Below are 12,818 nucleotides of genomic sequence, written 5' to 3'. Positions count from 1 at the left end.
AGAAATTTAGCCTTAGAAGAAGAAATCATGCCATTGACTATAAACTGGTCTTTCCAATCCATCTCAGATAGGACATTGCAATATATACAAAATAAAAGGATAAATGGACTTAATGCTGAAACAAGGTTTCAAAACAGAGAAAGAATAAATAACTGAACACAGGTGTATATATTTTAAACAAATAAACCAAAACTTTACATGTGATTTTTTATTTCATCATAATTCACACACTGTTAATCTGATAGAATGTGCTATAAATAGTTCATAAAAATCTTTATCCACTGCATTTAGTAATTTGTAACATCCATACCAGCTTCCTAGTATTACACAGACACAATTGAGAGTTACAATATGTATGGGTTATAAGCTTTAACTATTTACTCAAAAGCACCCTCCAGTGTTGTCTACTGTAATCACACCTTCGTTACTAATGAATAGTGTTTATTAGACAGACGTTCGGGAGGAGGTCAAATTCTAATCTTGCATTTTCACTCTCCTGCAAAATAAATACTCCCTAGCTGGTCATGGTTTTGCATGCATCTTTTCTAGCACTCAACATTTTGTTTCATTAAACAGACATATTTTGCACTCCTTGATGCTAAGACCTTACTTTTATTGCATTTGTCTTCTACATGTCATGACTGGAGTCACTTTCTCACATCTTCAACCTAAGACCTTCTACTGAAAATAAGCATCTCTGCTGCTGCCACACTATCTGTGCTCTTCTTTTAGTTCTCCTGATGTCAGTGCTTCCAGGAACTCCAAACAATGTAGCCATTTTGTCTGTTCTCCCTTTCTGTTTCTGATTTTCCACTGAATGGGGGCTTCCACGCTCACACCCCTCACTGTCCCAAGCCCATGTGGGCCAGGCTGGTACAGTGATGGGTATGCCCCCTGACCCCTTTACTCCCTCCTTTGGTTGGTGTCCAACTGGCATAGTGTCAACCCTCGACTTTTCTACTTCTCTGAAAAACTTCCATCTGAGAATATAGCTGATATTTCTTCTTATTTTGGTGATTAAACTTCAAATATGTCCACATCCATTCCATCTAGTACATTTTAGCAAGTGATGGCTCACTTTCTACTTCCATGTCGTTATTCATCTGGGTCACCACAGTTTCTTCCACTGCCTACCACAGAAGTCTAATCTCAAGATAGCTACTGCTGCTAATGCTGTAACATGATTACTTACTGGCATTCACATCATAGGGGCTTCTCAAGCACTTCATTCTCCAATGATGTTCCTCCAAAACACTTCCCAAATTTACTTGGTCAAACAAGCTGAAGTCTGCATCATACGCACTTCTTATTCATTCTATGCTAGATACACTCTTACTTAGCTCTTAGCTCTTGGGGATACTTTTGAGGGACTGTGACAACACTAATCACTGGCCAGGGCCAGAACTACCATTTTCTCATAAATTTTAGGTAAATTATATACAAGCAGCCAATATGAAGTGGAGAAGATAATCCATCATATTTACCAATTAAATGTAAATGACTCATAGCCAGGTGTTCATGGTTATTAGCACTATTTATTCCTCTCCTAACAACCTTGAAGCTAGAAGGCTACATTTCACTACAGAACACAGATCTATAAGGAGTAACTTTTAACAAATTGGTTAATATTTCAGCAAGAAATTGCCATATAATGTTATTCTGCAGAAAGAACTTGGTGAAGGCATTTGACAGAAAATATGTCTGAACATTTTTTTGCACTGGTACTGTATGTCATGTCATAGTTTAATAGAAACAGATTTTGAACATAGCAGATGTGCTTTATAAGATTGTTGTTAAAGAATTAGGAAATAGAAAAAAAGGAAAATTAAACAACATTACATTATTTAAAAAAAACATAACTTATGGTTTAGACTTGAATCAAAATACACAAGTATTCTCAACAGCTACCGTATGTTGCTTTCATTCTTCGATTGGCTGATTTGCAAAGAAAGCACATACACAGTATTTTCCCACTCCTTCTTTACCAGTCATCAGAAATGTATGCAACATCTCCGCCATGTGGTGCAATTCAGTTATAGGAACATGAATTTCAAAATGAAAAGAAGACATTCCATCCTTCTTGCTAATTTTGTAGATAGTAGCTAAGAGAACAGAGAGGATCTCATCTAACCAGGATATTGGGTTCAACAATATAGCTGGCTAGTGTGTTTCAGCTCCCACAGCCCTTTATGTTAAATTTCCTGTGAAGAATTCAAGAGGGTTGGCTGTGAAGACTTTGAATTCTTGAATTAGCATCTATTAAAGGCAGTTATAGTAGATGACCTAAAATAGTTAAAAGGTTAACTTTTTTCTTTCCATTATTTCCGGTGGACACATGACTTATTTTATCTTATTTTTGCAATTGTCATATATGCAATAATATTCAGATTCAATATCAAAAGAACATTTATTATAGTTGTTTCACTTACTATTACACAAACTAAGCAGTTACAAAAGAGTTGTCTTTTTTCTAAGACAATTGTAACACAAATAAAACACACATGATACACCTGGTTAACAAGGATACCACACTGTGAAATTGTAATTATTTTAAATGATATGTTTTAGCTGCCTGTATGCATGATAAACTGTGATATGCCCGAGAATGAAAGAAAAACTATTGAAATGCATTTTTATGGTGATGCCATATTACAAATATTATAAGGACGGTTATAATCCCATTCAAAACTTAACTCCTCCACATACTGTACCACATTATGAAAATACAGACAAAATGGTTACAATGTTATAATTGTAACAATATACAAGCTGTGTAGGAAGAACGAGAGACTATTTCTTCAGGTATATATGCATATTATACATGTACAGTATAGTATTAACTCAGTTCTGGTTTCCCTTTTGCTTTGTTATTTTTTTCCTATCTTTATCTAAAGAGACTTCCATTTGTACTTCCTTCTTATACAAGTGACTAATATGGAACTTTAACAGAGAACTTTAACATAATAATATAAACAGCAGAATGTTAAGCATTTTAACCAGTGCCATTTGCCCTTGATGGATTGTAACATTTGACTGTTTCACTTAACGAGGATAGTTAAGCTGAACAATGTCTTCTGTCATTACAAAAGTTAGACTTCTTGTACTGCAGGAAAACTATATACACCCTCCTTCAACAGTACTATAGTGATATTTGTATAACACCTCTCTTGCCTGTCCTCTTGTAAGTCCTTTGTAATACAATAGCTTCATGTTAGTAGCAATAAAGTGGCACAGAATAGAATCAACACTTTCTTAACAAGGCATTAGAAGGCCAACTGGGAATGTTCACACAGAAGTCCATTACTTAGTCACTGGGTCATATATCTATGTCTCCAGATGGCTTTTAAATCCTTCCCTTTTAAGTGTCACACGACACCTTTGCTACTTTGATACAGATCCCTCAGCTTATTTAGTCATTACTCTTTTTTGGCTTTGCTTAACTGAAATAAAGCTGTTAAATCTATCGTCCTGTATTCAGGGACATGCCTGGTTTGCAGTTTTTTAGAAGATGTATTATGGACTTCAAGACGCATTTCCCATGCATTCTGATGAACTAATTCAAAATTTGTTAGCACTTTCAAACAAAGTGGGCAGCCTAAGGAAACACAGAAAATTCTGATTTTTTTTGGATAATAAAAGCAACTCAATTGTAAATTCATAATATCAATATATTATTAATATCAATTAATTGTAAATTAATTATATCAATATGATTAATTTACAATCATGGTGAAAATGAAATGATTAAAAGAATCCTTATGAGCAAGTGTGGAAAATCTGCTGGGGTATTACTGTCTGAAACGGCCAGTTTTGTTTTGCTTCTCATGATCCTTTGATTACGTCAACCTACAATATAACCAACAATGCGTAATGTGTAATTTTTTTGCTCTGGATCTGTGTATGGCTGAGCTCTGATCCGCTGTCTCATGGACAGAAAGCTAAAACACAGGTATCTTGGCCTTTTGATGCTCTGTGCACTTGAGAGTCCCGAAGAGTGATGTCACTGTTACACAGTGTTCGATTTTCACAACTTACACAAGACCTCTTCCTCCCTCTCTATAATCCACACTGAGATCAGTGATTGTCAAGCATTAGTCCCATTGATTTTGGTCACAGCAGCAAAAGAGGTCCTGACTATTTCACCATTAAAGATCCTGTGGAACAGAGTAGGCCAAGAGAAGAAGTGTTAACTCCAATGTCCTGGATAATTTTAACCGGTTTGCTCAATCTTGCCTTTCTACATTACCCCATTAATTCAATTAGTGAAGATGTTTCTCAGATCTCCAGTAGATTTATTATGCTGTGGGACTACCAGATTATAACATCAATCTCCATGCAGGTGGGTGTTGCACTGTGCTTACTCCTTCTACAGTATATTCAAAGCATGTTGGGGTCATCAAAAGAACAAACCACATCAAATTAACATTTTAAGATACTTTGCTCCTATCTTCACATATATTTTCATCCATTACATTAAATATTCCCTTACATTTCTACATTATTATTTCTGTATGTGTTTAAAGCATATTAGGGAATATATCATTCAGTGAATTGTTAAAAAAAAGCAGTCTTTAAGTCATATTAATCAAAATCTTTATCACAACAAAATTAAATAAACTCATAGTCAGGTATTCTTCATCATCAATATCAGTTATTTCAATCTACATAGCCATAAAGCAAAAAATGATACATTGGAATATGAGAATTGTTACCTGTTTAATATATCATGTGATATATATACAATATGTCTGTATACAGTATACACGCACTGACAGTTTTCAATAAATATACAGTAACATAAAAGGTTTCAACCATCCAGTTTGAACACAAACCTCATAATTTTCAAGAATAGAAGTAAAAATTCCATAAATATTGATAGTTTCTTGCTATTCTAAATATGGAAATCATCTGCATGCAAATTAACTCTCCGAAAATCTAAAGAATTATTCATTATTCCTTTATTTTACCTTGGTAATCAATTAAGAGCAGGCTTTCATGTCTAATTTCCTTAGAATTGAACTCATAATTCTACTGTTTCCATGCTGTTGCCTTGAATTTTAAGTATGTTGTTATACAGTAGTTTAAACAAATGGTGTTCTTATTTTAACACATCAGTCTTCTAGTGCAATCGCTCTGCAATGTTTTCCTTTACTTGCGCAAAGAAATCAATAATTCACTTTTGCAAGCATCTTTGTTCTTTCACTCTCAGTCACACACACTTTAGACTTCTGCTCTTTCACTCAATATAATGCAGGAAAGTATTGAAAACTTTCTTGTCTCTGTCAATGGGGTCATTCCAGTATGTGTGAGGTCAACTATCAGCAGGCTATCAACTAAATTATCTCCAGTATGCAGTACAGCAGGGACATGCACACACTTCTAAAGGTCAGACTGAAATTTAATGGAAGTAATTTTTCCTACAGAGGTTTATATGCTAGTGTGGAATGTACACTTAAACAACTCAGTATGGACTTAAGTCTTATTATATTGTTATACTGTATATAGTGCATTGTATCCTTTTATTTTTTGCATTTCATTGGTGGTTGAAAAAATACATACATTTAAAACACCTAGCATTTCTCCCACTACAAGACTGCTGGAGGTACTGTGGGTCTTGCTTTAACAGCCTATTATCACCCTAACTTCACCGCCTACAACAATTTGGAATATACCACATAACCCTGGTAGGCAGTCTTTTCCAGTCTCTTTGGGTGTCTTTTAAGATGCAACAGAAAGAAACTAACTAGTTTGAATGTAGATTAGTTTGCTAAGCAAGGTACTGTATAGTTTAGATCATTTTCAACTTATGCAATCAGGCCTTTACGTTGGTTACAAAGGAACAAGTAATAGGTTTATTCCATGCTGAAAAGAGAAGAAAGAAAACACAATGTTTTGGCCGTGGAGCCTTCTTCAGGTGTGAGCAACCTGTGCTTCTGTCTTCTCTTTTCAGCATGGAATAAACCTATTACTTGTTCCTTTGCAGCCTACGCATGCTGACCCAGCTCCCCACCTGAACTTTACATTGGTTATAATGGCATTTTAATAGTTGTGCTCAAACATAAAAATTAAGGAAAGCTTTACTCTCCAGCTTTCTATGGATTTTGTCTGAATCAGCATCTTGGACTTTCTATATACACAGTGCGTTACTAGCATAAAGGTACAAATTAATACCAACACTATTATGTTTCCCAAAAAAAAGTCTTCTAGGTGGATGTTACCCTCAAAAACTTATAATATTGAAGTTTTTTAAAGCAATATATTGCATTTTATTAGGACAGGTTAGATGACGTACATTATAGTGTGTACATTTTGCTCGGTTGATTCTTTTTTGGGCTATTTTGTATCTTTTCACTCAGGGTAATTTCACTTTTAAGACAGCCTTTATGGAGTTCCGTTTTTTTAAACTAAAGTATTGTAGCATGACTTGCAAAACAATTTTTCTCTGTCAGTGCCCAGGTTGGGGAGAAATCGGGACTAATATGTTAGCTGATTTTGTGCCCTAAATACAAATTACATTTTCATTTAAGATTTGTTTCAATACAGTGGAAACTAAACATATTTTAAAAAAAAAAAAGCTTTCCAAAAGAAGCAGATGCTATAATATTCCTTATTGGTGCACTACACAGTGTGATTTGTAGTATTAAGACAAGGTTAATGAAATATCGACAATTGACTTTTTAATTACAATGATTAAAAAGACATTTAAGAGTTCACCTAGTGTATTCATTTTGAATTATATCATTTTCTAGAGTCCTTAAAACCTTCAAATTTGCAAAGATCAAATTAATATTGTAACGCAACGGGGTTCAGGCGGGCGCCCTTGCCGCATTAGGTCGGCCCCGCACCGTCGGGGGCTCGAACCCAGGACTCCCGCTTCACTCAACAGGGACCCAGCCCGGTGAGCTAAAGAGAGATCTCTCTACAACCCACTGGCTGTAGTCCTGCTATTACAGGGAAGGGTGGCGACGTCACCGCTTTGGTAAGCCGGCTCTTACACACCCTGATGGTCGTATGCGTTACAATATTAAGGCCAAAAGGCCTTGTTAAAAATAATTTAACATTTGCTATTTTCTGTAAGCTAAAAAGAAAATGTGATTTTAAGCAGTAACTAGATATTGGCAGCAGGATCTTTATTGCCCCTTTACACTTCACCCTTAAGGAATAAAATAGCTATTGCTCTTGGGACATAGAAAAAAAGTAATGAAATTTACTTCCTATGAACAAAAAAAAAGGATTATGTATTAATCTGAACCCAAGTCAAAATCTATAAATTATATTTATTTTATTTGTATAAAAATCATCAACTAGTCTATTGTAGTACTGTATTTGATTCTCCAGGTTTTTTTTTTACGACAGCTGTAAGTCGTAATAGTCGTAATGTTATATAAATATTACGACTGCTGAAAGGGGCATCACTGAAATACAGAAGTTGGGAAGGCTTCAGAATACGGTATGCAAATTGTTAGCTCAAAATGCTTTGTCAAAAATCCACGCTCGACACTTTTAGTGAACTTTTTTGCCTGCCTATGTGTTTAACCTGTATTGTATTTTAAAGGGGAATGTTTATTTTGACTAAAATACGCGGCATGCGGCATGCAATAGTATAATCTTTTATAATATTGCAGCCTTGCCAGACATTAGACATTAGGCACGATTAAAATCTAGAGATTGTTTAAGTCATTACCCTACAGTACTGTAGTAAACACGGTATTTTCATAGATATAGAGTACTGTTACGCTGGTTGAGTTACAGAAGTATTCATTTTTTGTTTGATCTCTCATTTGGAATGTATGCTGGAAAAGGCATTGGTTTGGAATACGAAATACCAAACTGTTAGCAGGTGGGTGCAAAGTTCTGCGTTCATGTTGTTTTGTTAAATGGCGACACTCCCATTGAGTCTCTTTTTTACCTTTACAGTATGTGCGTGCCTAAAATACTATTCTCATAACAGATTGTGATCTGAGACTAAGAACTCTCACTGGATAACAAGCCACCTGTGTTTCGGATGTTGGAGAGACTGTCATTTATTTTTTCCGTCTAAAATTTTACTTGGACTAAATGGATCGTTTTGTACATACTTTATTGAAGACCAAAGATCATTGTTGTTTCTGATACATTACCTTCCTGAGGCATAGGGGACATATATTTTTTTAATCGTATAGGCCTACATCGGATGGTGGTGCACGATATAAAGAAAAAAAGCTTATACAGTATATTTGTGAATTTGAGTAGGTCTACTTGCATTTTCACATTGCAAATGTGAATGTATTAATTCGCATCTAAGTTCATACACGAGCTATTACTGTCCTTTTCTGTACCTTCATACTAAATAGAGGGGTATTTCAAGTTTCCTTTGTTTACATAATGAAAAACGTGGCAAACTGATATTTTATTCAAACTAAATCACTTGGTTTAACTAAAGTGCGTTTCAGTTAAAAATACACAATTCTTAATTTTGAACGCAAGATAGTGTACCTGTCGCTGACCCTAGAAATAAAATTATATTAACCACCTACAATACTGAATGTATTACTTGCTATTCTTTAGTCATAAGTACATTAATTATTTCAGTTGTTTTCCAATTAAAACAGTTTTTTTTAGTTAAATAGTAAATACACACAAGTATATTTCAGAAAGAGGCAACACTTGTCATCTCTGCTGCTAAACAAATGAGCGCTCCTTCTAGAATGTAGTGTGTGTATACTGCCCTCTTGAGGTGTAGTGTTCACCTAGATTTAGCGTCCTAAAAATTGAAACGGGATTGCTGAGAAATTCTTCTGTAAATGATTCGATTTTGGTCTGCATTAATATATATAATACAGTATAAGACAGTATAAAAGTCTATAATAGTGTGAACAAATCAATCTCCTTAAGCTGCTTTTCCATTTATTGCTTTATGGTTTGAGAGAGTTCAGGTTATAGCAGATTCAAATAAATCAGTTTGTATAATGTACAAGTGGAACAACATTAGATAATGTGAATAGTTTTGAAGTAAAACCCATGTTAAGAAAGAATGAGGGTGAAAAAGTTTGCCTGCTTTTCCTAGCGTATTTACCTCCCCACCCTGACAAGCACATTACTTGGAAAATAATCCAAAAATAATATAAAGTATATCAGTAAAAATATTTCAATAATATATTTCACAATAGGATGAGCCAAATTAAAACAAAGCTTTCTTGATGGTGATGCTTCCACTGAATGCAGAATAATCGATTAATGCTTCAATTCTCCAGTCATGCATCATCCATGACCTCTGCTGTCATCTTAGGTAGGCTCCTTAAGGAACCAGGTATAGACAGGTCACAGGGGAAGCAAGTCAGTGCTGAATGGACAATGCTGTTACCTCAGCAACACCACCTACAGAATTGTTCTTGGAACTCATCTGTTATATGTCCTCACAGGGAATGCTCTTACCCTCAGCTTGCCCTCTCTTCAGCACCTTTTCAAATGGAATAATGACTGTTCTTGGCTCAATATGACATTGGTTTTGCCTAATTAGTCCCATAGCTGACTTAACAGTTTGTCAGTATGTGGACCAGGTCCATGGATGATAAATTGTAGGAAATAAAAATACTTTAGAATATCCCTGTCAGTAATGCAGATATCCCTCTCACTTTCTGTATACAAAGGAGAACTTGCCGCATACGAGGATGACATTTTATATAACTTTTTTTAAATTTTTATGTAGTGTCTTTTCAGAAACAAAAGGACAAAACTTTCGTTAATGGCTCAGAGACCTTAAAGAGACCTGGCTTTCAGAAGTACCATTATTTGTTTATCTCCAGAAGCAAATTAGTTCTTACATATTGCATAGTGTGAAACACAGGAATGTTTTTCTAGGAAGGTTAAAATGCTATGTAGCATCCTGATAATGAAATAATTCAAGAAGACAGCAGTCCCTGCCATAACCACATTGAACATGTCCTTCCTTGCTTCATGTTATTTTTTGTATAAATATATACAAATAGAGATCCAGAATGTGATCTATACATAAAAAGCACAGAATCAATATACTGTACTAATAAGGACAGGAAATATTAGGTGTTAATATCAAAGATTATAATATCAAACATACACAATGCACAGTAGCCCCTAAAGGCTCTCGCTAAACCTCTCCTTTTGACATATATTTTAGTATATTAGTGTTATTGTGTGTAATTGTATGATATTCTTGTCATTTTAAATAAACATGTTGTAGTTAGCAACAGTAGTATTGACACTGTAAATGTATAGCACTACTATTCACAAATTAAGTGGAATTCAGTGAATTAATTTGTTAATCTATGTGTTCAACAATTATATCTATTTTAACCATACTTATTGCATCTACAGTTCTACAAATTTTTTATGCACAATTAATTTTTATAAGATTATAACTATTCAATTATGACATCTCTTTTACAGTCATTCACTTTTTAAATTGGGAGCTGAGCTTTCCTGCCAATTCATTCAAGACAAAAGGTGTGATTTGTTAGTTTGGATGTATATGAAGTCCCTGAAATATTCACTCTCAGTCTTAATACCCTTTTTTCCCCTTAAACACTTATCTTAGTAATTACAATAAAAAGAAACACCCCGTAAGCCAGTGGTGTTTCCGAACTCAATTAACAATGTGAAACATCCACTCAGTAGACCTAAAAGATTTCCCAATAGTTAGAGTGTAGTTTTAAGATATGTGACACAAATCAAATTGCTTATGTGCTTGTGGGTTTCAACAAATTAGTAATTATCACAGTAGTGAAGGGTAGTTTTTCCTTTATTACTGGTTAGGTAGAAGCTCTTTTTAGTTATAGCATTGATGATAATATAATAGGAGGCTTAAGACAATACCCCAAATACTCATATGCCATAATTTTGTTCACACATCGCTACATGAAAATGAATGGTTCCTTTAATCTTTTACACAGCTAATCCCTCTCAATGGAAAACGGCAACATACAAAAAAGCTATGTAACCATATTACAACATAGAAAATGGCAATGAGCATGATGTGATAATTTGATGGGCATTACGGGGCAGTGAAAATGGCTTTTTATTCTGTGGAGAACCACCACTTCTTTCTTCATACACCATTCTCTTCAAGGAAAACCACAACTGTACTGACAATTATGTCAATAAAATTGAAATAATTAATTTAAGAGCATGTAGGAACTTAGAGATTTGGCGAGCTGATTGAATTGAGAATTATTTAATGAATAGAATAGAGAATACACTTACATAGCTCTCTTCAGGACACTCTACTCAGAGGTAATGGGGACTCCCCTCCACCACCACCAATGTGCAGCATTTACCTGGATGATGCAACTGCAGCCATAGTGCACCTGAAGACTATCAGTGGGGAGGAGAACAGAGTAATGAAGCCAATTCATAGATGGGGATTATTAGGAGGCCATGATTGGTAAAGGCCAATGGGAAATCTGGCCAGGATGGTGTGGTTATGCCCTTACTCTTTTTGAGAAACACCCTGGGATTTTTAATGACCACAGAGAGCCAGGACCTCAGTTTTACATATCAGCCGAAGGACAGTGCCTTTTTACAGTGTCCCCGTCACTAAAATGGGGCATTAGGACCCACACAGACAGCAGGGGTGAGCACCCCCTGCTGGGCTCACTAACACCTCTTCCAGCAGCAACCTTAGTTTTTCCCCAGGAGTACCTGTAATTGTAAATTAGAGTTCCACAGAGATCTTACCAGGACTGCTGATCTCCCAGATTTATAGCAATGATCTAGACTAATATAATCAATAAAATAGGCAGGTTTGCAGACCATACTAAAAGAGGAGGATAAGTAAACTATATAAGCAGCAAATTAAATTGAAAAAGTTGTTGTTGATAACATTCAAACTAGAAAACCATCTGGCAGATGACAGTTAATATAGAGCAAAGCAGAATATTACACGCAGTTGGCAAATACAAACTAAACAACAAATGGGTATCACTGATTTTGAAGAGGCTATATATGAAAAGGATATTGTATGTTGACATCATTTACATCTTTTAGACAGGGGAAGGAATAAAAAAGGTAAAATGTTAGGATACATAATGCTAAGCACAGAATGTAAACCAAGATATGTTACAATGAAAAAGTTAGATCACCTTAAAAACACTATATAGAATGTTATAATATCACCATATTATAAGTACAGTCCTGGGTTTAAAGGAATGTCTGAATGTCTTTTTAGTCTTGAACAGAGAAGACTGTAACCTTGAACAGATTGTAGACCTGATCCAATCATTAAAAATAATCAAAAGCATTAGAAAAAAAGTCAAGCCAATGGTCACAAACCAGGGGACACAAGTGGAAACTGTGTGCAAGTGCATTTAAAAATAGGTATTTCTTTGTGCAAGGCTGAATAAGCTAACCAGCCATGTTGTCAAAACCAGTACATTGGCTTCTTTCAATAAATAACTAGTTAAGATCCTGAAATCAATGAGCAAATAATTACCAAATGGGCTAGAGGAGCAAAACGAAATTGTCTCATTCGTAAACATTCTTCAGTTCCTACATAACACAATGAGCGCAATATGCTTTAACCAGTAGCTACTAGCAGTTATCTATTGACCATAACATGTTTTTGTTACTAATTTTTCTATGCTTTACTAATGCAAAGCACATAACAGATACACAAAATATATAGAGGTTGGCAAGTCTGTAGTAGGCCACCTATTTTCCCATTTGTCCAAACTCCAGCTACTAGTGGAAACTAAATGTAATAAGGAATAATCACAGAACTGAATCAATAAGAAAGGCAAGTCTATCCTGTATGTAGTTCCTAAAAGGCAATTTAACTCTTAAATCACTAAACACTTTTCATGTGA

The sequence above is a fragment of the Atractosteus spatula genome, chromosome 3, assembly GCF_055471065.1.
Source record: "Atractosteus spatula isolate fAtrSpa1 chromosome 3, fAtrSpa1.hap1, whole genome shotgun sequence".
Lineage (NCBI taxonomy): Eukaryota > Metazoa > Chordata > Actinopteri > Semionotiformes > Lepisosteidae > Atractosteus > Atractosteus spatula.
This window is presented reverse-complemented; position numbering follows the sequence as displayed.